Raw genomic sequence first — 26,386 nt, forward strand, 5'->3', positions numbered from 1 at the left:
GTTTAGTTCACAACCCAAAGGGACAGCACTTTCCAGCAAAAGTCGATGGGCTCATCTCTCCATGATTTCATTGCCTTCCTTCTTTCCCTCCCTCTTCATGCAAAGTGGGACCTGTTGGAAAGAAGGCATCTTGTGCTGTAATTTGTGGCCTCTCCATCTACCCCACGTTCACCCCGAGAGAAAGTCAATGCAATGACTCCTCATGGAATAAACCCTGAGCTGACTGGGCTGCGGGGCACCCTGGACTAGACTGAGCTCCCTGAACTGGAAAAGTTTGCTCTCCTCACCCTCTGCCTGCCAGACGTGTGAGGGGCTCCAGGGTCTTGTGAGCCCCTTCTCTGTGACCTTTCCCTTAGGACTCAGGCAATGAGCTGGGGAGGGAAGATCTGATTGACTGGAAGTAGGAGACTTGCCTTAAAGAAAAGTGTCAGACCCTGATGTCTCTGGCCCTTCTCTCTGAGGTGAGAGCTGGCCCTTCCTTACCTTGGAAGTGGGGCCGGCACATGGGCAGCAGCATTTCCATGTGGGTGCATCCCATTAACTGTCCATGAGATTTTCTCACTGATCAAAACCTCAAAATTAAAAATGTGTAACCCCTCCACCTGAATTAGCTTTTCCTTAAAACCAGCCTCCTCTGAGCCAGTGGCCCTGAGTTTTCAGGCCATGTCTGAATTTCTGCAAGTTTCTGCCCCAACCCCTTCCTCCTGATCCAGGTTGTAAGTAAAACATGTTTTTACCATAGACTCAAATTGTATTATATTATATTAGGACTTGTATTATTTGTGTGTCAGTATTTTAATTCACAGTTACTAAACTATTTGGGAATTCATCTGCCACTATGACACATTTTTATTATTTGGTTTATTGATGTATTTGAAAGTGTATTTAAAGCTAGTGTCATCTTATTAAACTTTATTTTTCTAAACTTTGCTGGCTATTTTCATTTTTGATTCTCATGGACAATTAGTATCACACAAGTATTGTTCTTGTATATGAAAAGTGTTTAATTTGGGACTTCCTCTTCTTCCACGATGACTTAGTGGAATATTTTATTCCTCATGAATATACAGTTTGGGAATTCACTAAAGAGCACATGGAAGTCTGCTCAATTTTGTGTGGCAGCCTGGATGGGAGGGAAGTGTGGGGAAGGATGGGCACAGGTATATTCATGGTCGAGCCCCTCTGCTCTTTACCTGAAATTACCAGAATATTATTTCTTCTCTCCATTGTTTTTTGTTTTACAGATTAATTTACTTATTTTTCACTGAGCTCAGTCTTCTTGCAGTGCAGGGCATGTTACCAGTTAGGGGGAGCTGGGGCAACTGAGTGCTCCAGCTTCTCCCTGGAGTGGTTTCCCTGAGTTTGGAGCAGGGTCCTAGAGCAGTGGCTCAGTAGTTGTGACACGTGAGCTTCAGTGCTCCAGGGCTTGTGAGATCTTCTGGGACCAGGAATAAAATCCCTGTCCCTTGCATGGGAAGGCAGATTCTTAACCACTAGACCACCAGGGAAGACTTACCACAGAATTATAATGGGCTATACTGCAATACAAATAAAAACTGTTTAAAAGAAACTTCTTTGTATTGCAGTACGGAGTACTGCTCACCGCCTGCCAGACAACTTCTCCCTTTTATTCTAGAAATGGGATTGTAGCCAGGAGTCTAGCAGCTCAACCCCAGAGACACTTCTGCCTCTTTGGCCGTGGGACCCACGTTCTCCACGTCATTAGACCTTCCTTCCCAGAGCCTGCCCAGCCTGCACTTCTGACCCCTGCACTGTGGAAGGACAGGCAGCAGCAGGAGGAAAGCAGGGGTCAGGGACTCACCTCTCAGGATTCTCGGGCTGCCATTTCCTCCTCCAGGAGATTTCCCATCCCAGGGATCAAACCCAGATCTCCAGCATTCCAGGCAGATTCTTCACCCTCTGAGCCACCGAGGAAGCCCGGGCTTGGCTCTTAAATACTCCCATGAAATAAAATGCCTCTACTTTCAGGTGGTGACTCATGTTTTAGTCTACAGTTTCCATGTAACCCCTGGAACTCAGGTGAGTGGGGACAAGACACTGTGGGTTGGGAAAAGGTCTTGGAAGAGCAGGGCAAATGACAAAAAATAAAAGAACAAACGAAAACATGGCAAATATGCTTTATTCGGTGTTTTTACAGAAGATTGTAGCCAGAAAGGTGTCTTCTCAGGTGGCTCTGAAGAACTCTTCGAAAGTTATAAGGGGAGCCAGAGTTCCAAAGGTCACAGGCTGAAAAAACATTCAGAAAGCATTAAAAGATTACTGCGGATGATGAACATGATACATCTCAAATTAATGATTTTCATGCTTTTAAACAATTGTTATTTATTTATTTCTATAATCTTTATTTGTTTGCTGATTTTTGGCTGTGCTGGGTCTTCCTTGCTGAGCGCAGCCTTTTCCGGTTGTGGCGAGCAAGGGTACTCTTGAGTTGAAAAGTGCTGACTTCTCCTTTCGGTGGCGTCTCATCGCAGAGCGTGGGACTGGGGTGTGGGTGTCAGTGATCATGGTCCCCAGGCTCTAGTCGGGCGCTCAGTAGTCATGGTGCTTGGGCTTAGCTGCTCCACAGTCTGTGGGGTCTTCCTGGACCAGAGATCCAACCTGTATCTCCGGTGCTAACCAGTGAATTCTTAACCACAGGACCCCCAGAGAAGTTCCTTTTCATGCTTTTCTCTATGAAAAGACGTAAGAATCTGGACTTTTGAAGTCATGCTTATGATATGCATTTTAACTCCCTCAGGACACCATCCTGTTTTCCTCTCTTTGAATTCCTCTCAGGGCACACTGTCTTGGGGGACTGCAGTGCATAATTGCCTTTTACTGCAACATCCTTTGTTTACTGAAATGACAAGTGAAATATTTATCCCCGAGCAAAGGCTTAGGAGAAGACTGAAAGTAGAACTGAGTTGCTGTTCAGTTGCTCTGTTGTGTCCATCTCTTTGTGATTGCAAAGAATGCATCATGCCAGGCTTCCCTGTCCTTCACTATCTCCCACAGTTTGCTCAAATTCATGTCGATTGAGTTGGTGATGCCATCCGACCATCTCATCCTTTGTCAATCCCTTCTTCTCCTGCCCTCAATCTTTCCAAGGATCTGGTTTCTTTTTTTTTTTTCCTGCATAATAGTATATATTTAACAGTATTTATGATTAGTTATAATTTTTAATTAAATTATTTATTTTAATTGGAGGTTAACTACAATATTGTTGTGGTGTTTGCCATACATTGACATGAATCAGCCATTGGTGTACAGGCATCAGGGTCTTTTACAATGAGTTGGCTCTTCCAATGAGGTAGACAAAGTACTGGAGTTTCAGTTCCAGCATTAGTGCTTGCAATGAATATTCAGAGTTGACTTCTAGGTTTGCAGGAAATGAACAAAGGTACTGCCAGGCCAAAATTAGATGGGCCATTCTGGGTACTGGCCTTCAGGAGGTGGTTAGTAGGGCCTTGTCTTTAGGCAAATCACCAATCTGATAAGTTTAGGTCAGATGCCAACCTGAATTCTCAGACCTAATTGCTTGCTTTCTCCCTAGATGCCCAAGGACCCCCTTGGCCCATCTGGCAGTAACTAACTGGCAGCTTACAGAGTCAGACTTGCCCCATCTGTCCCAGAGCCCAAACATGCATCAGCTCAAAGGTCTGGATCTGAGTGGGGTCACCATGATGGACTTTAGTCCTGAGGTCCTCCATGTTCTTCTGGAACAAGTTGCAGCCACTCTCCAGGAACTGAACTTAGTTTGGTGTGGGATCACAGAGTCCCAACGTGAGCCCATCCTGTCTGCCGTGAGACACTGTTCAAGCTTGGGACCTTCATTCTGTGTGGAAATGTCCTTTCTGGCCATTCTGGAGAAGCTTCTGAGTCACACCACTGGGATGAGCAAGTTAAGTGATGAGTTTGATCCTGCCCCTCAGAAGAGCAGCAGCCCTCATGGACCCCTCCACCTGGGCCGACTCATCCAGCTTCAAGATAAACTCACTGAGATTATGTGGGATTTAAGACATCCAAGGTGCATCTGGCTTAGCTCCAACCTGTGTCCTCACTGTGGCAATAAGACATTTAATCCCCAGGAGCCCTTTCTGTACCACTGTTACACTCCTGCCTAGCTGGATGCATCTGTCAAAGTTTACTTCTGGTCACCTGCAAACTAAAATCTAGGCAGTAGATGCATCAGGAACAGAAAACCAACCCATGGTTTCAAACATCAGGTCAACGTGAACGGAAAGGAAAGACAATCAATCCTGTGGGGATGCTGGATTGCAAGGGGAAATGCAGACTCAGGGAGGTGTTGAAACTTTTGGGGATATGTATTTATACAATCAAATATGCACCTCAATTTTTGAGGCTGCATGTGGGCTTGAGACCCACATGTTGGCATTTTCCCTGGGTAGATTCTTATAAAACAATTGTCAGAAATAAAGAAACTCTCGTTGAAAACCAACTGCTGCCTTCCCTGATTTAATACTCTCTTTTCAGGTTATACCTCATCAATCTCCAGTTATTGGTTTTTTTAAAAAAGCACTGTGTTGTTTATGATCCAAAACCTTAATTTTCCCGCACATTCTTTTTCTGTTAAGAGCATCTCTTAACCCTTTGCTTATTTCTTTGGCTTTCCTGTTCCTCACTGTCTCCCAGAGTTTGCCCGATTTCATGTCCATTGTACTGGTGATATCATTCAACTATCTCATCCTCTGATGCCCTCTTTTCTTTCTGCCCTCAATATTTCCCAGCATCAGGGACTTTTCCAATGAATCAGCTGTTTGCATAAGATGACCAAAATACTAAAGCTTCAGCTTCAGCATCAGTTCTTTCAGTGCATATGCAGTACTGATTTCCTTTAGGATTAATGGGTTTGATCTCCTTGCTGTCCAAGGAACTCTTAAGAGTCTTCCCCAGTACTACAATTTGAAAGAGTCATTTCTTCAGTGCTCAGCTTTTCTTATGGTCCAACTCTCACATAGCCACATATATGGCTACTGGAAAACCCATAGCTTGACTATACAAAATGGTGTAGGCAAAGTGGTATCCCTGCTTTTTAATATGCTGATCAGGTTTGCCATAGCTTTCTGTCCAAGAAGCAAGAATCTGTTTCACAAACCTCAGAACTTTATTGTTTTTCTTGTTAACTCTCAGGAAAATGAAACAGATGTATTAACAGATATGGTAATTACCACAAAGATGGAAATTCGTATCTGTGAGCATCTTGATCAGCATGCTGAGATGTCCAGAGGGTTATCATTAAGATGAAAGCACTGGTGATTGCTAAGTTCTGGGAATTTTTATTGTATTTCCACTCAGTTTTCTGTATTTTACTGAATATTGCCTATTATCAGATTCTTTTCCATGACCAGTGTTGGAAATAAAGGCATAATCCTTTTTAAAAATCTAGAGCAAACATCAGAGAATGCAACGGCCACCCACTCCAGTACTCTGGCCTGGAAAATCCCATCGGCGGAGGAGCCTGATAAGCTGCAGTCCATGGGGTCACTAAGAGTCAGGCACGACTGAGCGACTTCACTTTCACTTTTCACTTTCATGCATTGGAGAAGGAAATAGCAACCCACTCCAGTGTTCTTGCCTGGAGAATCCCAGGGTCGGGGGAGCCTGGTGGGCTGCCGTCTATGGGGTTGCACAAAGTTGAACACGAATGAAGCGACTTAGCAGCAGCAGCAGCAACAGAGCAAACATACAATGGATTGGAGAAATAGAGACAGAGTTCAAGAAGCTCACATGCAGAAACAGAAAGAGGAGCTCAGTTATTTAGATTTCACAGATAAAAAAGAATACACAGTATTTACTTTCTCTGATATAGTTCACTTAGCATAATGCCCTCAAAATTCATACTGCTTTGTGGAATATGATAGGATATCTTCTTTTTCATGCCATAATAATACATATATACATGTTTGTATATATATACACACTTATGAGAAAGAAGTTCGGGAGAGATGCTTCTTCTGTCTGTAGCATTAGAAAGTGTTTTTATTTGAGAAAAATTTAAAAAGTATAGTTTAAAAAAACACAGAGTTTTCTTTCATAAGTAATTTTCATGGACATATATATTGACCAGAAGAGTTGTTTCTTCTTTGTGTTTATATTTGTGGTATTGGCACCTGGGTAGCATTGATTTTCCCCAAGTTGGAATTTTAATAAATAATAATATTTCACCAAAGACTGATGATAAAGTTTCTGATGGACCATGCCTTTATAACCATTTACTGATTTTCCAGTCTCCGTGGTCAATTATGGGATGACAGGGACACTGTTCCTTATTGGACAATATCTAACTTGGGAGTTTGTGAAGAAAAAATAAAATTAGTACATATTGGTATTTTACAATCCAGCAATTTTGCTCCTTGCAGATGACTTGAAACATTCTGTCCATGCAAACACATGCACATGGAAGCTTAGAGCTTTATTCCTCATTGCCAAAGCTTGAAAGGAACCAAGCTGTCCTTTAGTAGGTGAAAGAACCAATATATATATATATATATATATATATATATATATATATATATATATATATATATATATATATATATCAATCACACAACAAAATGGTATTAAACCATGAAAAGTCATGGAGGAAACCACAATGTCTATTACTAAGTGAAAGAACCAATCTCAGAAGCCTACATACAGCGAGCCCAATTACATGACATTTTACAAAAGGTAGACTCAGAGAACAATGAAATAATCAGAATTTTTTCCTGGAGTGGAGGTGGAGGAGGGATAAACAGGCAGAGCACGCACTCTGTGTGATTTTACAATGTCCTTATATACTTGTTAGAAGTCATAGAACACACAACACCAAGAGGGAAGCGCCATATAAACTCTCCGCTTTGTGTGATGATGATATATCAATGTGGGCCCATCAATTATAACAAATATACCAATAGAATGTGGAATGTAGACAGCTGGGGAGGCAATGCATGTGGAGGGAGAAGGATTTAGTGGAATCTCTAAGCACCGTGTCCTCTATTTTACTTTGAACACAAAACTGTTCTTCAATGTAAAGTCTACTTTAAAATGGATAATCATAATCCAGTTCTGAAATCTTATTCTAAATATTTTATAGAAACTGTTTTTGAATGATCTTTGAAATCCATTTTAAAGATACTTTTCTTTGGAGACTTCAAATCCACATGCATCCTTTCACTAAATTTTCTTTATAATTTTAAAAGACAATGTGTATCTTCTATGTTTATATAATGCATGTTAGTTGCTCAGTCATGTCTGACTGTTTGCAACCCCATGGACTGTAGCCTGAAAAGCTCCTCTGTCCATGGGATTCTCCAGACAAGAATACTGGAGTGGCTTGTCATTCCCTTCTCCAGAGGATATTCCCGACCCAGGGATTGAACCTTGGTCTCTGCATTGGAGGCAGATTCTTTGCCATTTGAGTTACAGGGAAGTCCTTCTGTTGATATAAATCCCAGCACAAATGCATTTACATTACAGCAGATGTTTATAGGATGCTGAACCACACAGCTCTGCTTGCAACATTAATTCATGTTGTCTGGGCTGATGTACCAGCAGGTCCCCTCGGAGTCCTGAGGCTCAGGATGCCTGTCCCCAGAGGAGAGGAATCTTTCCTATGACCAAGTCTTTTCCCTTCTTGTGATGGATACTAAAGCAGCTTGGGGGAATTCTGATTCATTCATGGCTTCCTGTAAGTGCTGAGCCCTCCTTTCCTTCCTGTTATAGGAATATAGAGTAAGCCTGAGGAACGAAGACTCTTGGGGGAGTCTGCTATCAAGGGAAAAGAAGGCAAGGACTCATTTATTGAGCTCATACTCTATACCAGGTCCAGTGCCAAGGCCTTAACATGTTTCATCTTATTGATATACAGAATAAGACTTCCCGGGTGGCTCAGATGGTAAAGAATTTGTCTACAATGTGGGAGACCCAGGTTCGATCCCTGGGTGAGGAAGATCCCCTGGAGAAGAAAATAGCAACCCACTGCTGTATTCTTTCCTGGAGAATCCCATGGACCGAGGAGCCTGGAGGGCTACAGTTCATGGGATCACAGAGTCGGACCAGACTGAAGTGACTTAGCACACAGCACACACAGATACTGTGCTTGCATGGTTACCTCCATTTTATGGAGAAGCAGATCTTGCCTAAGATCCTCCAGCCCAACATCCACTCCATCCCCAGAGCCACCAATACCAGCTCTTGAATCTTCAGCAGGAGCCTTCATTTGGGTGCCCGTGGTTCATGGTCTCTGTGTTGGTTAAATTTATGTGATATTGAGTGTGTTTTTCTGACAGGATGTTCCAGGAAGAGTGCAGCATTTAAACCCATCAAATGAGTGAAGACATCCATCCTCACCTACATAGTTGGGTTTCATCCAATTTCTGGGGGCCTGAATGGAACAAGGTACTGTCTTCTCTCCCTCATTTTCTTCTTGCCCATGAACATAGCCACTTCTGGCTCTTGAGACGAAACTCCAGGACTTACCTGAGTAGTGCCCTGGTTCTCAGGCATTTAGCATCCCGCTTGGAGTTCCATCACAAGCTCCCCCCATTTTCAGTCCTAAGCATTGGCATGAGTTATAAAAGTGGACTTGCTGGTCCTCTCCCTTAGAGAGAGCAGGCCATGAGACTCCTCCATCTCTGTATCCTCTTTGAACCCCTTCCCATAATAATCCCTTCTAATGCATATACACATCATTCTTGACCAACGTGCCTTTGAACTCCTCAGATCCTTCCAATGAGTCAACTCTTCCCATGAGGTGGCCAAAGTACTGGAGCTTCAGCGTTAGCATCATTCCATCCAAAGAAAACCCAGGGTTGATTTCCTTCAGAATGGACTGGTTGGATCTCCTTGCAATCCAAGGGACTCTTAAGAGTCTTCTCCAACACCACAGTTTAAAAGCATTAATTCTTTGCGCTCAGCCTTCTTCACAGTCCAACTCTCACATCCATACATGACCACAGGAAAAACCATAGCCTTGACTAGATGGACCTTAGTCAGCAAAGTAATGTCTCTGCTTTTGAATATACTATCTAGGTTGGTCATAACTTTTCTTCCAAGGAGTAAGCGTCTTTTAATTTCATGGCTGCAGTCACCATCTGCAGTGATTCTGGAGCCCAAAAAAATAAAGTCTGACACTGTTTCCACTGTTTCCTCATCTATTTCCCATGAAGTGATGGGACCAGATGCCATGATCTTCATTTTCTGAATGTTGAGCCTTGAGCCAACTTTTCGCTCTTCTCTTTCACTTTCCTCAAGAGGCTTTTTAGCTCCTCTTCACTTTCTGCCATAAGGGTGGTGTCATCTGCATATCTGAGGTTATTGATATTTCTCCCGGCAATCTTGATTCCAGCTTGTGTTTCTTCCAGTCCAGCGTTTCTCATGATGTACTCTGTATGGAAGTTAAATAAGCAGGGTGACAATATACAGCCTTGACATACTCCTTTTCCTATTTGGACCCAGTCTGTTGTTCCATGTCCAGTTCTAACTGTTGCTTCCTGACCTGCATACAGATTTCTCAAGAGGCAGGTCAGGTGGTCTAGTATTCCCATCTCTCTCAGAATTTTCCACAGTTTCTTGTGATCCACACAGTCAAAGGCTTTGGCATAGTCAATAAAGCAGAAATAGATGTTTTTCTGAACTCTCGTGTTTTTTCCATGATCCAGCAGATGTTGGCAATTTGATCTCTGGTTCCTCTGCCTTTTCTAAAACCAGCTTGAACATCAGGGAGTTCACAGTTCACGTATTGCTGAAGTCTGGCTTGGAGAATTTTGAGCATTACTTTACTAGCGTGTGAGATGAGTTCAATTGTGTGATAGTTTGAGCATTCTTTGGCATTGCCTTTCTTTGGAAATGGAATGAAAACTGATCTTTTCCAGTCCTGTGGCCACTGCTGAGTTTTCCAAATTTGCTGGCATATTGAGTGCAGCAGTTTCACAGCATCATCTTTCAGGATTTGAAACAGCTCAACTGGAATTCCATCACCTCCACTAGCTTTGTTCGTAGTGATGCTTTCTAAGGCCCACTTGACTTCACATTCCAAGATGTCTGGCTCTAGGTTAGTGATCACACCATCATGATTATCTGGATCATGAAGATCTTTTTTGTACAGTTCTTCCGTGTATTCTTGCCACCTCTTCTTATTATCTTCTGCTTCTGTTTGGTCCATACCATTTCTGTCCTTTATCGAGCCCATCTTTGCATGAAATATTCCCTTGGTATCTCTAATTTTGTTGAAGAGATCGCTAGTTTTTCCCATTCTGTTGTTTTTGTCTATTTCTTTGCATTGATCACTGAAGAAGGCTTTCTTATCTCTTCTTGCTATTCTTTGGAACTCTGCATTCAGATGCTTATATCTTTCCTTTTCTCCTTTGATTTTTGCCTCTGTTCTTTTCACAGCTATTGTAAGGCCTTCCCAGACAGCCATTTTGCTTTTTTGTATTTCTTTTCCATGGGGATGGTCTTGATCCCTGTCTCCTGGACAATGTCACGAACCTCAGTCCATAGTTCATCAGGCACTCTATCTGTCAGATCTAGGCCCTTAAATCTATTTCTCACTTCCACTGTATAATCATAAGGGATTTGATTTAGGTCATACCTGAATGGTCTAGCAGTTTTCCCTACTTTCTTCAGTTTAAGTCTGAATTTGGCAATAAGGAGTTCATGATCTGAGCCACAGTCAGCTCCTGGTCTTGTTTTTGTTGACTGTATAGAGCTTCTCCATCTTTGGCTGCAAAGAATATAATCAATCTGATTTTGGTGTTGACCATCTGGTGATGTCCATGTGTAGAGTCTTCTCTTGTGTTGTTGGAAGAGGGCGTTTGCTATGACCAGTGCATTTTCTTGGCAAAACTCTATTAGTCTTTGCCCTGCTTCATTCCGCATTCCAAGGCCAAATTTGCCTGTTACCCCAGGTGTTTCCTGACTTCCTACTTTTGCATTCCAGTCCCCTATAATGAAAAGGACATCTTTTTTGGGTGTTAGTTCTAAAAGGTCTTGTAGGTCTTCATAAAACCGTTCAACTTCAGTTTCTTCAGCGTACTGGTTGGGGCATAGACTTGGATAACTGTGATATTGAATGGTTTGCCTTGGAGATGAACAGAGATCATTCTGTCATTTTTGAGATTGCATCCAAGTACTGCATTTTGTACTCTTTTGTTGACCATGATAGCTATTCCATTTCTTCTGAGGGATTCCTGACTGCAGTAGTAGATGTAATGTTCATCTGAGTTTAATTCACCCATTCCAGTCCATTTTGGTTCTTTACAATAGTTTATATATAGATCCAATGTGGAAGTTGTTGTTTAAAGAAAGAAATAACAGAAATAAATATATACATCACTGGATATCACTGTGTTTACTTGATTGTTACATTTAAAAAAACAAAATTACTTTCTTTTAGCTTTCTGATATTTTCTCTGGGAAAATATGTAGCTACATGTTTAAGTCAATTTATGGAAACACATTGAGTGATTCAAAGTTAAGTGTTCTGTAGGTCCCGGGCAGGTGAAGATCAAGTTCAACAGGAATGTAGGCACTGTTCCTGGTCCCCCAACCAGGTACCTGAGGGACCCTGGCTCCGACAATTCCCACTCTAGGCTCAGCGGTAATGAGGAACATCATATCTCCTGGAGTAAACCATGGAAAGGCCCACTTCTCTCAAGCCCCCTGGACAGATGAGAGTAGCAAGTAGGCTGAGCCAGGGACCTGGGGACCCAGCTCTTTCAGCTGCAGGGTCTCAGAGACCTACTTCCAGGGGCTGGTGTTAGGAGACACTTCCCTTTTCCCAAGATCTGGATCTCAAGAGGATCTGAGAAAAAGACTTCTGCTCCATTAGCTCTGGAAAATCCCCAGGAGTAGCCAAGGCCCAGAGACCAGGAGGAAGTTTAGGGATTAAAAACCATGGTTCTCCAGGAGCTCACAAAATTCCCCAGGGTGCAGAAACCACTGTGGTACCAAGGAATCCTGGCAGCTTCTAAAGGGACTGGACCCCGGAGTGAGGTGGTCTCCTGTCTGCCCAAGGCAAATCTGCCCACAGTGGTGCATGGCCCCAGGAGACTCAGCCCTGGACTCAGGGGGTGGCTGCCCGCTGTGACCATCCTTCAGAGCAGACAGGGACCCTCAGACCTTTGAGCAGGCAACACTGGGCTCTGTGTTCTCTTCCCTGCCTTTGTAGGCACTGAATCTCTGACAGCCCAATGTAGCTTTGTCCAGAGAGAGAGCTTTTCTCTGAGGCCCCAGACCAGCTCATGTACCTGGCGTACTGGGAAAGCAGGGGTGAGGCTCTGTTAAGCCCAGAGTCCCCCCTTGGAGGATGTGCAGGAGGTGGCAGGGGGCTGCAGGGGTCCCAGAGCTTCTCTTTACACTCAGAGTCCGTGCCCCTCAGCTCCAAGGCCTGCATCCCCAGGGGAACCAGTGGGCTCCACTCCTGGAGAGATGGGGTAGGATAACTAGGAAGCACTCCAGGACTGAGAGTTCAAGAACCTCTGCACTTGGTCTTCACTGCTGAGCCTGGGCTTCCTCTAGCTGGTGCCAGTGGGGCTGCTCATCACTGCGGTGTGCTGGCTTCCCATTGTGATGGCTTCTCTTGTTACAGACCATAGGCTCCAGCTCATATCTCAGAAAAAGATATATTTAGATTTAGCAGGAAGAAAGAAATCCACTTATGATTTTTTTGTGTGTGAATGAACTGTGAGGCAGTCATTTTAGAAACACTAAATCTAAGCTTAAATTAGATCTTCTATGACTGGAGTTTTATTCCCAGTTCATGAAAGTATGGATGAAGGGACTCTTCTGTACTTATATATGTGTACATTCCCCCTAAAACCCCCTCCCATCCAGGCTGCCACATAACATCGAGCTGAGTTCCAAGTGTTGTACAAAAGTTCCCTGACTGCATATTTATAAAGAATAAAATATTTCACTAAGACATCAAGGAGTATGATGCATTCTCAAAACTCAACCCTTTCACATGTAAGAACACAACTTACTAATTGTAATACTAACTGCATGGTACTAATTGTCCATGAGAATAAAAAAAGAAAACATAAAAGAATGTTTAGAAAAGTTTAATGACATGGCACTGGCTTTAAACATATTTTCAAATATATCAATAAACTAAAATGATAAAAGTAGTGTCATACTACTACATAAGTTCCCAGTTTAGCAACCTGTAGACTAAAATACTGATACATAACACGTAATTAATACAATCTCATAACATAATACAAATAAATCAAGGGCTTTCCTGATAGCTCAATTGGTAATGAATCCGACTGCAAAAGAGGAGACCCTAGTTTGATTCCTGGGTCAGGAAGATCCTCTGGAGAAGGGATAGGCTACCCACTCCTGTATTCTTGGGCTTCCCTTGTGGCTCAGCGGGTAAAGAATCCACCTGCAATCCCAGGTTCAATCCCTGGGATGGGAAGATGCCCTGGAGAAGGGAACAGATACCCACTCCAGTATTCTGGCCTGAGGAATTCCATGGACTGTTTAGTCCATGGGGTTGCAAAGAGTCGGGCATGAGTGAGTGACTTGCAGTTTACTTCACATGGTCAACACATGATGGGTTGCAATAGAAACCAGAAGGAATTTAGATGTGGCCTGGAAAATTAGTGTAATTGAGTAAAAGGATGCTGGCTTTAAGAAAAAACTAACTCAAATGGAACAGTTTTAAATTTCTAATTTTTGAAATCAGTAAGAATATCTCATTGATAGTGAAAAGGATGAATATATTATAAAAATGCTGCTGCCCACGTGCTGACACCACTTCCAAGGTAAGGAAGGGCCAGCTCCTCACTTCAGAGAGAAGGGTCAGAGACATCAGGGCCTGACAGCTTTTTTTAAGGCAAGTTTCCTACTTCCAGTCAATCAGATCTTCCCTCCGAAGCTCACTGCCTGAGTCCTGAGGGACAAGGTCACAGAGAAGGGGCTCACAGACCCCTGGAGCCCCTCCCACATCTGGCAGGTAGAAGGTAAGGAGAGCAAACCTTTCCAGTTCAGGGAGCTCAGTCTAGTCCAGGGTGCCCTGCAGCCCAGTCAGCTCAGGGTTTATTCCACGAGGCGTCATTGCATTGACTTTCTCTCGCGGTGAACTTGGGGTAGATGGAGAGGCCACAAATTACAGCACAAGATGCCTTCTTTCTAACAGATTCCATTATAGATTGAAGAAAAATATATAGAAAAAATTATATATTGAAGAAACAAGGAAAGGAGAAAAGTAAAGACACGGTGTAGGCAGAAGAGCCCTTCAGTTAGAAGAAGATGCCATGGACTTTTTCTGAAAAGTTCTCTGTCCCATCAGGTTGTGAACTAAACTCAGTTGGAATCCGAGTCAGAGGAGTCCCCTGAGGACGATGAGCTGGAGCCACAGTCCTCCAGCTCAGAATCGCCATCTTCATCCTCACTGCTGGGGGCTGAGGAGCTGCCTTCCTCATCTTCCTCATTTTCTTCTGATCTCCCTGAGGCAGGAGAACGTTCTCCAGTCGTGTCTGATGATGTTAACTCTGCAGCCTGAAACCCCGGTCCTCTCTAAGCCTTCCTTGCAGATTCCCTGATGATGGGGATGCAGACTCATCTTTCTAATCTTGAGGTTTGGGCCCCCCGTCATGCTCATGTTCTTACACTTAGCATAGGCCAGCTCTTTGTAAGCAGCATATTCTTCAGGAGACAGAGTCCTGAGCCAGAGATCAAGGTCCACCTTGTACTGTGTCTGCAGTCCCTCTGCCTGCTTCTTATAAAGCTCCTCCTGGTCCTGGGGGACCCACTGCCAGCGTCTACTGATCTCCACCATGCGCTCCCTCGGGGGCACCACTTTCAGCTCCCTGTTTGACCAGAGATCCTGGGGGAACTTGTGATAGCCACTCACTGGGGGCTTCTTGGGCTGTCCGTGGAATTTCCACTTTATGGGTAAACTGTTTTCTGGGGGAGACTTCAATGTATACACATTTTCCTGAAACTTCTTTGGCACTTTGCTTTGACTTCCTTCGGGGACATCAGGTTTCTTAGATTTCTGTACTAGATCAGGGTGCTCTTCTCTGAACAAAGCCATTTTCTCCTGAAACTCCTGCTTCTCTTCCTAGAAATCTTGACTGTATTTCAGCTTGAGCTGTTCTGGCAGCTTCCTGTATTCCTTGGACAGAACCTTGGTCAGCTCCTGGTTGCTCATCTCGGGGTGTTTTTGGAGGTATTGAGGTCTCATCGCTTTAAAAAAGCGGAGGTAATCTTTCAAAGGGTTCTTGTGTAAATCAGGATGTTTCTTGTGTTTTCTGCTTTTGGAAGGATTGTTAACATTTTCCTTAGCTTCCAGGACTAATTCTGTCAAAGTGTGAAGCTTTCTCACGTTACGGGAAATCTTTATTTGAGTTTGTACATTTCCCCAGAAAATTCTTTACAAGCTATTTTTTCCCAGTCCATCACTGACTGGGTTATTTTCAACATGTGCTTGTCACTGGATTTTTTTTTTTTTTTTTACATTCCAGTAACCGTAAAATGTCTTCTCTGGACCAGTCATCTTGGCTTTTAAGTTGGAAATTTTCTAGGTTTTAGGGAAATGTATGGTCCCAGCAGTTAAGACACCTCAGCGGTATTTCCACCGTTTGCACTCTCACGATTCAGCAGGTGAGTTTTTTCTGCACTCTCAAGATTGAGCAGGTGAGTTCTTTCTGAAGCCCAGCGGTCTGTGGGATTCTATGTGTCTGTGGAGAAAGAAACAGAAAGCCCTTCTCCTTTGGAATACATGAGAGAAGCACACTCTGCTTAGATATGTCCCTTCTATCACTCCCTTTACCCTTAAGAATGTAAATGAAAGCTGTCTCAATCTGAATTGAGATTATATTGAGCATTATGAAGTTTCTTTTGCAGTTAAAAATCCTCAGATCCCATCCCAATAGGCCTGGCAATCGATCTCACAAAAGGATGTTTAACACACAAATGAACAAAATAAAAGACTGGCTGCTCACTCAAGGGACAAAGAATAAGAGAAAATGAAGGGAGTGAAAAAAAAAAAATTAAAAGGCCTGAAAAGCAAAGGGCTTTAAAATAGCAATGAGATACCACAGCACATGTATAAGAATCATCAAAATCCCAAAGAGGGACATCACCAAATACTGAGAGAATGTGGAGAATCAGGAATTTGGTTTCATCACTGCTGCCTGTGTCAAATATATCTAAATATCTGTGTCTGGACTGGCATTTTCAGGAAACTACAGGTGGAAAACCTCAGCCTTGGTGTTTGTAATCTGACTATAGTGGCAGAAAAGATGTTAACAACTTCAGGAAGTTATGCACCTCCTTCATGTCCAAGAATACATATCAGAAATGAATGAAGGTTTGTTCCTAAGCTAAGAAGGTCTAAAGAAATGAAATCCTGCTCATCAAAAGGCTGACTCTTATCCCTGAAGTTGTTCAGCATGTGTAGGAATCCAAAGACAGGCCAGGAAGGGAGCTCTGGGTTCACGGGTTGAGGCTTCTGCATCTGTGCCAAGTGAGCCCTGTAACAAAGGACATAGGTTCATGTCAAGACCAAAGGCTAATCACATGAGCATTGAAAAACAGCAGACATCACCACAGGATGTGTTGTCAAAATTCTCCTAATTTTGGTGATTTGCATATACAATATATTCTACTCACATGAGAATATAAAAATGTTACCATATTTTTTACTAAGTAGAAATTATCTCAAATTTCAATTTTCCCATTTTTCTCAGACATTATTCCAAGTTTTCACTTACTGAACTTCATTCCCTTCCTCAATTCCATCAATTCAAAGATCCTGGGCATTTTAGAGATCAAGACATTCAGGCTAAGGCTTTGAGGCTTCACTCACAAAGTAGTCATCAAGGATGCATTCTGTGTCAAAAAGAAGTGCTCACTGACCAGACATGTTTACTCTTGTCAGTCTAGCAAAGTGACCCAGGTCCAACCTGGCTGCCCTGGTCCTGAAAGTCACTGCTCTTGAGTGAGCAGCAGGAAGCACCTCCCTGTGAGGTCCTGCCTGCAGGGGACTTGCTGTGATGGAACAGGCTGAGTCACTGCTACTCAGTATTATCAATATCACATTCTCATCAGAACTGATTCAAAGATTATACAGAGTGAAGTAATCCAAAAAGAAAAACACCAATACAGTATACTAAAACATATATATGGAATTTAGAAAGATGGCAATGATGACCCTGTATGCAAGACAGACAAAAAGACACAGATGTGTACAGAGGACTTTTGGACTCAGAGGGAGAGGGAGAGGGTGGGATGATTTGGGAGAATGGCATTGAAACATGTATACTATCATGTAAGAATCAAATCACCAGTCTATGTCCGATGCAGGATACAGCATGCTTGGGGCTGGTGCACAGGGATGACCCAGAGGGATGTTGTGGGGAGGGAGGTGGGAGGGGGGTTCATGTTTAGGAACGCATGTACACCCGTGGTGGATTCATGTCAATGTATGGCAAAACCAATACAGTATTGTAAAGTAAAATAAAGTAAAAATAAAATTTTAATTTAAAAAAAATCACAGTCTCACTTGTCATGTGTGGAGAATATGTTCCTTTTGTAATTTTCAAACCTTCCAACTCACTAGGGTAGGTGCTTCCTCTGTGATATCCTAGAAAAATCCCTTCACTAAGTTTTATTTTGGTGAGGTTGGAGAGGATGGGGCCAGTGGGTGAAACAAAGCCAAGAATGTCAGCAGATTCTCAGATATATGGCCTTCCCTCATAGCTCAGTTGGTAAAGAAACCACCTGCAATGCAGGAGACCCTGGTTCAATTCCTGGGGTCAGGAAGGTCCCCTGGAGAAGGGATAGGTTACCCATTCCAGTATTCTTGGGCTTCCCTTGTGGCTCAGCTGGTAAAGAATCTACCTGTAATGTGGGAGACCTGGGTTCAATCCCTGGGTTGGGAAGATCCCCTGGAGAAGGGAAAGGCTACCCACTCCAGTATTCTGGCCTGGAGAATTCCATGGACTGTATAGTCCATGAGGTCTCAAAGAGTCGGACATGACTGAGTGACTTTCACTTTCACTTTCTCAGGTATATTTGTTTTCAATCAAATGAAAAGGAAACTTCTGAGACCAAGGATCAGAAGTCCTTAAAGTTCTTTTTTTTTTTTTTAATTAATTTTTTTTAATTTAATTTAAAAATCTTTAATTCTTACATGTGTTCCCAAACATGAAACCTCCTCCCACCTTCCTCCCCATAACATCTCTGTGGGTCATACCCATGCACCAGCCCCAAGCATGCTGTATCCTGCGTCAGACATAGACTGGTGATTCAATTCTTACATGATAGTATACATGATAGAATGCCATTCTCCCAAATCATCCCACCCTCTCCCTCTCCCTCTGAGTCCAAAAGTCCATTATACACCACTGTGTCTTTTTTCCTGTCTTGTATACAGGGTCATCATTGCCATCTTTCTAAATTCCATATATATGTGTTAGTATACTGTATTGGTGTTTTCCTTTCTGGCTTACTTCACTCTGTATAATCGGCTCCAGTTTCATCCATCTCATCATAACTGATTCAGATGAATTCTTTTTAACAGCTGAGTAATACTCCATTGTGTACATGTACCAAAGCTTTCTTATCCATTCATCTGCTGATGGACATCTAGGTTGTTTCCATGTCCTGGCTATTATAAACAGTGCTGCAATGAACATTGGGGTACATGTGTCTCTTTCAATTCTTGTTTCCTCGGTGTGTATGCCCAGCAGTGGGATTGCTGGGTCATAAGGTAGTTCTATTTGCAATTTTTTAAGGAATCTCCACACTGTTCTCCATAGTGGCTGTACTAGTTTGCATTCCCACCAACAGTGTAGGAGGGTTCCCTTTTCTCCACACCCTCTCCAGCATTTATTGCTTACAGATTTTTGGATCGCAGCCATTCTGACTGGTGTGAAGTGGTACCTCATTGTGGTTTTGATTTGCATTTGTCTGATAATGAGTGATGTTGAGCATCTTTGCATGTGTTTGTTAGCCATCCGTATGTCTTCTTTGGAGAAATGTCTATTTAGTTCTTTGGCCCATTTTTTGATTGGGTCGTTTATTTTTCTGGAATTGAGCTGCATAAGTTGCTTGTATATTTTTGAGATTAGTTTGTTTGTCAGTTGCTTCATTTGCTATTATTTTCTCCCATTCAGAAGGCTGTCTTTTCACCTTGCGTATATTTTCCTTTGTTGTGCAGAAGCTTTTAATTTTAATTAGATCCCATTTGTTTATTTTTTTTTTATTTCCAGAATTCTGGGAGGTGGATCATAGAGGAAAATGGCCAAAAAGACGGTATTGATAATACATATGCTAGTGTTCTGGACCTACCTATGGATTCACACATGGACTCATCAGTCTGTACATTCTGGGCTACTTATTTGTTTGCTTATTCATTTATTTTACAATAGGAGCTTGTAGAGCTACTTTCCTAACTATATTTCATACACGGTGTATACAGGTCAATCCCAGATTCTCAGTCTAAACATCCTTTCTCCTTTGTCTTTGTTCTGAATGGAAAAAAATCAGAAAAATATTTACAGAAAGCTCCAAAAAGGTAAAACTTGAAAATGCCACATACCAGGGAATGACTTATGTTCCATTTAATTTACACTGTAATATGTTGTAATAAGTTGACTAGAGATGGCAAAGTGTACAGGAACATGCTTAGAATTTATCTGCAAATACTATGGCATTATGTACAGAGGACTTCTTATCCTGGAATTTGGGAATGGGGGAGGACTTGAAATCAATTCCCCATGGTCCCAAGGAACAACGGTGAATCCACGTCATGAAAACGACAACAAATTTTTCAGAAATCAAAAATCATTAGTGTGTACTCATCTTTCTCAATACATTTTCCAAGCCCTGTCAAAGAAAAACAAAAAAGAAAAGATCATGTTAATCATGAGAGTTCTATCCTTTTTCATGTTCTTTACTATTCCTATTTGGGTATAAGAGATGGCTTTCTAATTCTTTTCTAGGGAACACTCAGAAGCTATCTTCATAACAGAGCCTAAACTAAAACATGACGGGCTTCCCCAGGGCACATTAAGGAAGGAGAGGGGCAGGAAGGGTCTGCCTCAAGATGCATGAACATCTAGGTTTCCAATGTCACTCACTGCTCAGTGCTATGTTCAAGGAGAAATCTCACCATTTATAATAACAATTAAAGTAAAACAGACAACTGAATAAAACGAATTATAGACTGCTTTAAAATTCATACCACTTCTCAATATCTTACCTAGATGACAGGAAACACCTCAGTGCCCTCAGGGTGTGGACAGCAGAGAGTGTCAAGGGTTTAGGGGGATGTAAATCATGCTATAGTATGATTTATGCCAAGAAAATTAGCTTTCCCCTGGTCACAGAACTTTGCTGATTTTGTTACCATCTGCCTAGATAGGTAACATTTCAGTGTCACAGCAGCTCATCCAGAAGAGTTTCTCTCTCTGAGGATGGACCCTCCTTTCTCACCTGGAGCAGCTCCATGTCCAGCTTGTGGCACATCTCGGTCAGCTCTCTGTACATTTCTTTCAGACTCTCTCTGTACTGAGTCATTCTGAACACACTCTGCTTGAGTTATTGACAAATCTCCTTGGCTTCTCTCTCCAAGGCCTTCAGATACATTTGCTCCTCCTCCTGGAGCAACAGAAGCATCCTCTGATATTCAGCTGTAATCATCACCTTCCTTAAGGCCACATATTTCTGAGGGGATAGAGGATTCAAAGCATCGCTTATGTTCATATTCAAAAGAAAACCTCAAATATTATTTCCTTCATGTCATCAAGAAAGTCATTGACAAACTTTTGGTCTCAGATATCTTCTTGTCCATTTTCTGTGAATTCCTAGTTTCTTTCCCTGTTTGAATCAAGCTACCTAGGGGTCCCACACTCCATTAGTTATTTCCTCTTTAAATTGGATCTAAATTTTCTCTTCTTCCTTTCTCTGGTTTCCCTAAATATTCTTTAAAGTGATAAACCTCTTTTTGTACAGTTTTTTAAAATACATATACATGCTCTAATTTTCCTCTACTGCTACTGCTGCTGCTGCCAACTCGTTTCAGTTCAGTTCAGTTCACTTCAGTTGCTCAGTCGTGTCCAACTCTTTGCGACCCCATGAATCGCAGCACGCCAGGCCTCCCGGTCCATCACCATCTCCTGGAGTTCACTCAGACTGACGTCCATCAAGTCCTTAATACCATTCAGCCATCTCATCCTTGGTCACCCCCTTCTCCTCCTGCCCCCAATCCCTCCCAGCATCAGAGTCTCTTCCAATGAGTCAACTCTTCGCATGAGGTGGCCAAAGTACTGGAGTTTCAGCTTTAGCATCATTCTTTCCAAAGAAATCTCAAGGTTGATCTCCTTCAGAATGGACTGGTTGGATCTCCTTGCAGTCCAAGGGACTCTCAAGAGTCTTCCCCAACACCACAGTTCAAAAGTATCAATTCTTCGGTGCTCAGACTTCTTCACAGTCCAACTCTCATATCCATACATGACCACAGGAAAAACCATAGCCTTGACTAGACGGACCTTAGTCGGCAAAGTAATGTCTCTGCTTTTGAATATGCTATCTAGGTTGGTCATAACTTTTCTTCCAAGGAGTGTCCAACTCTGTGCAAACCCATAGACGGCAGCCCACCTGACTCCACCATCCCTGGGATTCTCCAGGCAAGAACACTGGAGTGGGTTGCCATTTCCTTCTCTAATGCAGGAAAGTGAAAAGTGAGTGAAGTTGCTCTGTCACGTCTAACTCTTAGCGACCCCATGGACTGCAGCCTACCAGGCTCCTCTGTCCATGGGATTTTCCAGGCAAGAGTACTGGAGTGGGGTGCCAGTGCCTTCTTCAAATTTCCCTCTAGGCACTACTCTAGTCCCCTCCTCTCCTTAACAGTGACACTTATGTAATGTGTCTTATACTCCATGTCTGACAAGGCTTATTCAAATATGTAAAATTTGTCCTAGGAATACTTTTCATGCCTTGGTTTTCCCATATACTAGCAATCCCAGGGATGGAAGAGCCTTGTGGGCTGCCATCTACGGGGTCGCACAGAGTTGGACACAACTGAAGTGACTTAGCAGCAGCAGCAGCAGCATTTCTTGAACTAACCTGTTCCAATTGTTATTACTGATAGGTCATTTGAAATGATGCCTTTTAAAGAAAAGAGATCAATATCCTTTAATGGGAATTTAAATGGACCTAAAAAGCTAGACTTTTATCAACACGGAGTGGGTAGCTTTTCCCTTCTCCAGGGCACCTTCCAAATCCAGGACTTGAACCCCAGTCTCCAGCACTACAGGTAGATTCTTTGCCATCTGAGCCACCAGGTAAGCTTCCTGGGGCAACTCTTATGTCCTTGCTTATTTCTTTGCAGAAAACTTCCTGATGTTCAAGCTGGTTTTAGAAAAAGCAGAGGAACCAGAGAACAAATTGCCAACATCCGCTGGATCATGGAAAAAGCAAGAGAGTTCCAGAAAAACATCTATTTCTGCTTTATTGACTATGCCAAAGCCTTTGACTGTGTGGATCACAAGAAACTGTGGAAAATTCTGAAAGAGATGGGAATACCAGACCACCTAACCTGCCTCTTGAGAAATCTGTATGCAAGCCAGGAAGCAACAGTTAGAACTGGACATGGAACAACAGACTGGGTCCAAATAGGAAAAGGAGTACATCAAGGCTGTATATTGTCACCCTGCTTATTTAACTTTTATGCAGAGTACATCATGAGAAATGCTGGACTGGAAGAAACACACGCTGGAATCAAGATTGCCGGGAGAAATATCAATAACCTCAGATATGCAGATGACACCACCCTTATGGCAGAAAGTGAAGAGGAACTAAAAAGCCTCTTGATGAAAGTGAAAGAGAATTGTGAAAATGTTGGCTTAAAGCTCAACATTCAGAAAACGAAGATCATGGCATGCGGTCCTATCACTCCATGGGAAATAGATGGAGAAACAATGGAAATAGTGTCAGACTTTATTTTTTGGGGCTCCCAAATCACTGCAGATGGTGATTGCAGCCATGAAATTAAAAGACGCTTACTCCTTGGAAGAAAAGTTATGACCAACCTAGATAGCATATTCAAAAGCAGAGACATTACTTTGACGACTAAGGTCCGTCTAGTCAAGGCTATGGTTTTTCCAGTAGTCATGTATGGATGTGAGAGTTGGACTGTGAAGAAGGCTGAGCACCAAAAAATTGATACTTTTGAACTGCGGTGTTGGAGAAGACTCTTGAGAGTCCCTTGGACTGCAAGGAGATCCAACCAGTCCATTCTGAAGGAGATCAGCCCTGGGATTTCTTTGGAAGGAATGATGCTGAAGCTGAAACTCCAGTACTTTGGCCACCTCATGTGAAGAGTTGACTCATTGGAAAAGACTCTGATGCTGGGAGGGGTTGGGGGCAGGAGGAGAAGGGGACGACTGAGGATGAGATGGCTGGATGGCATCACTGACTCGATGGATGCAAGTCTGAGTGAACTCTGGGAGTTGGTGATGGACTGAGAGGCCTGGCATGCTGCGATTCATGGGGTCGCAAAGAGTCGGACACGACTGAGAGACTGAACTGAACTGAACTGAATGGTCACCTTGATCAGAATCTGTGTGGATTTAGCTAGGTCTGAAGAAACAGTAATCATCTAAATACAGTAGAAAAGGGGCCAGTGAAATTATTATTTATTTGACTTCTATGACCCCTGAAAAATGGGGGAAATAGCTGGGAAAATGGCTGGGGAAATAGCCATCTGGAAAGTGTCCTCAGTGAGACAAAAAAAAAAAAAAAAAACTGAAAGAAAACCTCTGGATGACAGGGTTATTTGGGACTGAAGCAGGCTTATTTCTTCTCTGATTCCAAGTTCCCAAAGAGCCCACAGTGCCCACCCTCAGTGTGCTGTGCTGATCTCAACTCTCTGGGAAAGAACAGCCTCTAAGGTGACAGTGTCTCCTCTGAGCCTCTCTCTTTCCCTGTCTTTTTTCCTTGAAATTTATTGCATTTCTTTTTGCGGCCTTGGGTCTTCACCGTTGTTCCTGCTTTTCTCTAGCTGGGGCAAGGGGGCTGCTCTCTAGTCGTGGTGCGCAGGCTTCTCAAGGAGGTGGCTTCTCTTGTTGCAGAGAAAACTCTAGAGTGCTTGACTTTCAGTAGTTTCAGCTCCCAGGATTTAGAGCACAGACTCAACAGTTGTGGCAAGCGGGTTTATATGCCTCACGTCATGTGGGATCTTCCCAGACCAGGGATCACACCCATGTCTCCTGCATTGGCAGTCAGACTTTTTATGACTGAACCACAGGGAAGCCCTCTTTCTCTGTTTCTCAAAATATGAAAATGAAAAAGAAACCTTTATTTTCCATGGTTGAGATCACTCACGATGTCCCTTTAAGAATGCTCAGCTCCAAAATGTCCAGAACCACTCTTACTCTTGCTGAGGTTTTGACCTGTCCACCTTCAGAGAAAGCTTGGCTTAGGCCTAGAAAACCAATAATATCCCCAAAAGCTCTTACCTTGCTGCCCGAATAGGCTCAGAATCTCCTGTGTTTCCCCCTGAGTGAAAATCTCATACAGGAATGAGTGTATTTTGCTTTCTTTAATGACAACACCACTGTTTTCATGAAGCTGATTTAATTCAAGGACATTTTGCTAATTTTGACTTGACCAAAATTCCCCCAACAATGATTCTGTCAACTTTTGTTCTTTCTTGTCCAAGGGCAGAAATCAATAATCCCTTTCATGCTTGATCCACAAGAATATAACTGTCCATATTAGTAGAATACAGTCAATATTTGTGAAGTGAATCAGTGAATGGGTCCTTGATTACCTGACCACCCCATCAGTCTCTGTTTGGTGATGTGTATATGATTCAATCAACTAATCTAAAAAAAAAGTATGATGATCCAATCAGGGTCAATCCAATGGTCTCTCTGTAATCTAATTAGATATACCATCCCAGTTGGGTTAGCAGTGGGACAGAAGGATGACAGAAGAATAAAGACTTATAAAAGTCTCAAGCACTGGAGAAGAGGTGCAGGATTTCCTGGCTCTGGCAACATCAGAGGGGTTCTCACAGGGTTTGAATTGTGAGCACCCCACTAGGTACATTAGAGCAGTAAGTTACCACACTCATATAAAGATGCTCTTTTCTCACTAGTGGTTAGCTAATCTTGAAGGGTGCCATGTATCCCTAGTGCAGGGAGAATTCTTTAAAAATCAGTATGAGAGACGGCAAAAGAGACACAGATGTATAGAACAGTCTTTTGGACTCTGTGGGAGAGGAAGAGGGTGGGATGATTTGGGAGAATGGCATTGAAACATGTATAATATCATATAAGAAAGAAATCACCAGTCTAGGTTAGATGCAGTACACAGGATGCTTGGGGTTGGTGCACTGGGATGACCCAGAGGGATGGGATGGGGAGAGAGATTGGAGGGGGGTTCAGGATTGGGAATAAGTGTATATCTGTGGTGGATTCATGTTGATATATGGCAAAACCAATACAATATTGTAAAGTAATTAGCCTCCAATTAAAATAAATAAATTTTTTAAAAATGTTTTTAAAAATCAGTTCTTTCCAATGAACACGTTTCAGGTTTAATTTTCCCTCTCAGTGTAGTTTTGCTTGAACCCAAACATTTTAGTTAGTGCTTTAACTTCTATCATTTTAAAATCTATTTTAAAGACATTTAAAGTATGTATTTAAAATATCTTTTTGGAGTTTTGTTTCATGAATTTAACCTACACAGTTCTGACACAAATGGCATTCATCTTAGGGGTAACTGAGGATGGAGGCTGTGTTGGTCCACATGACCTTCCTCTTCTTATTGATTTAGGGCTCTAAATGATGCTCTGACATCATCCCTCATAAAGACTGGAGTGAGTTTTCAGTCTTCCTGCTACCCACTTCCAGGTGGGACTTGGATTAATCAAAGCACTCTATGGAACCGAATGGGCTGGTGGTTGCCTTTCCTCTGGATTGATACTTGTGAGAGGCTTGTTCTGAACACAATAGGGAAAGAGTTATAGCTTTGTGCCCATTGAGACCTGAATGGCCTGTGGCCTGATGGAGGCATGTCCACCCCTGCCAGAGCAGTACCTTAGTCCTGAGTAGATTCGTCTGAAAGGTTGGGAGATTGTCTTAGGTGTGCCCCTGCTTGGCTGGACATGGATGATAAGCTCACTGGCATTTTCCACAGGATTCCTCCTGAAGCAGAGTCAGGATGAGTGTCCAGAACCCCTGTAGGCTCCTGGACCTGGAGAGAATGCACCTGCTCAGGGATGATGCCTTGGTCTATTCTTATCTGGAGTTTCTGCCCAGGGAGCTCTTCCCACCCCTCTTCATGGACGCACATGGGAGACACATCAAGACCTTGGGATCATGGTGCAAGCCTGTCCCTTTGTCTGCCTGCCTCTGGG

General features: G+C 42.8%; 1 pseudogene; it reads right to left on the reverse strand.

The window, feature by feature from the left end:
• Nucleotides 1-14,313: 14,313 nt before the first annotated feature.
• On the reverse strand, nucleotides 14,314-20,538 carry LOC138083533 (upstream-binding factor 1-like protein 1; annotated as a pseudogene).
• Between the last annotated feature and the right edge of the window lie 5,848 nt (nucleotides 20,539-26,386).

This window comes from Capricornis sumatraensis, chromosome 8, assembly GCF_032405125.1.
Source record: "Capricornis sumatraensis isolate serow.1 chromosome 8, serow.2, whole genome shotgun sequence".
Taxonomy (NCBI): domain Eukaryota; kingdom Metazoa; phylum Chordata; class Mammalia; order Artiodactyla; family Bovidae; genus Capricornis; species Capricornis sumatraensis.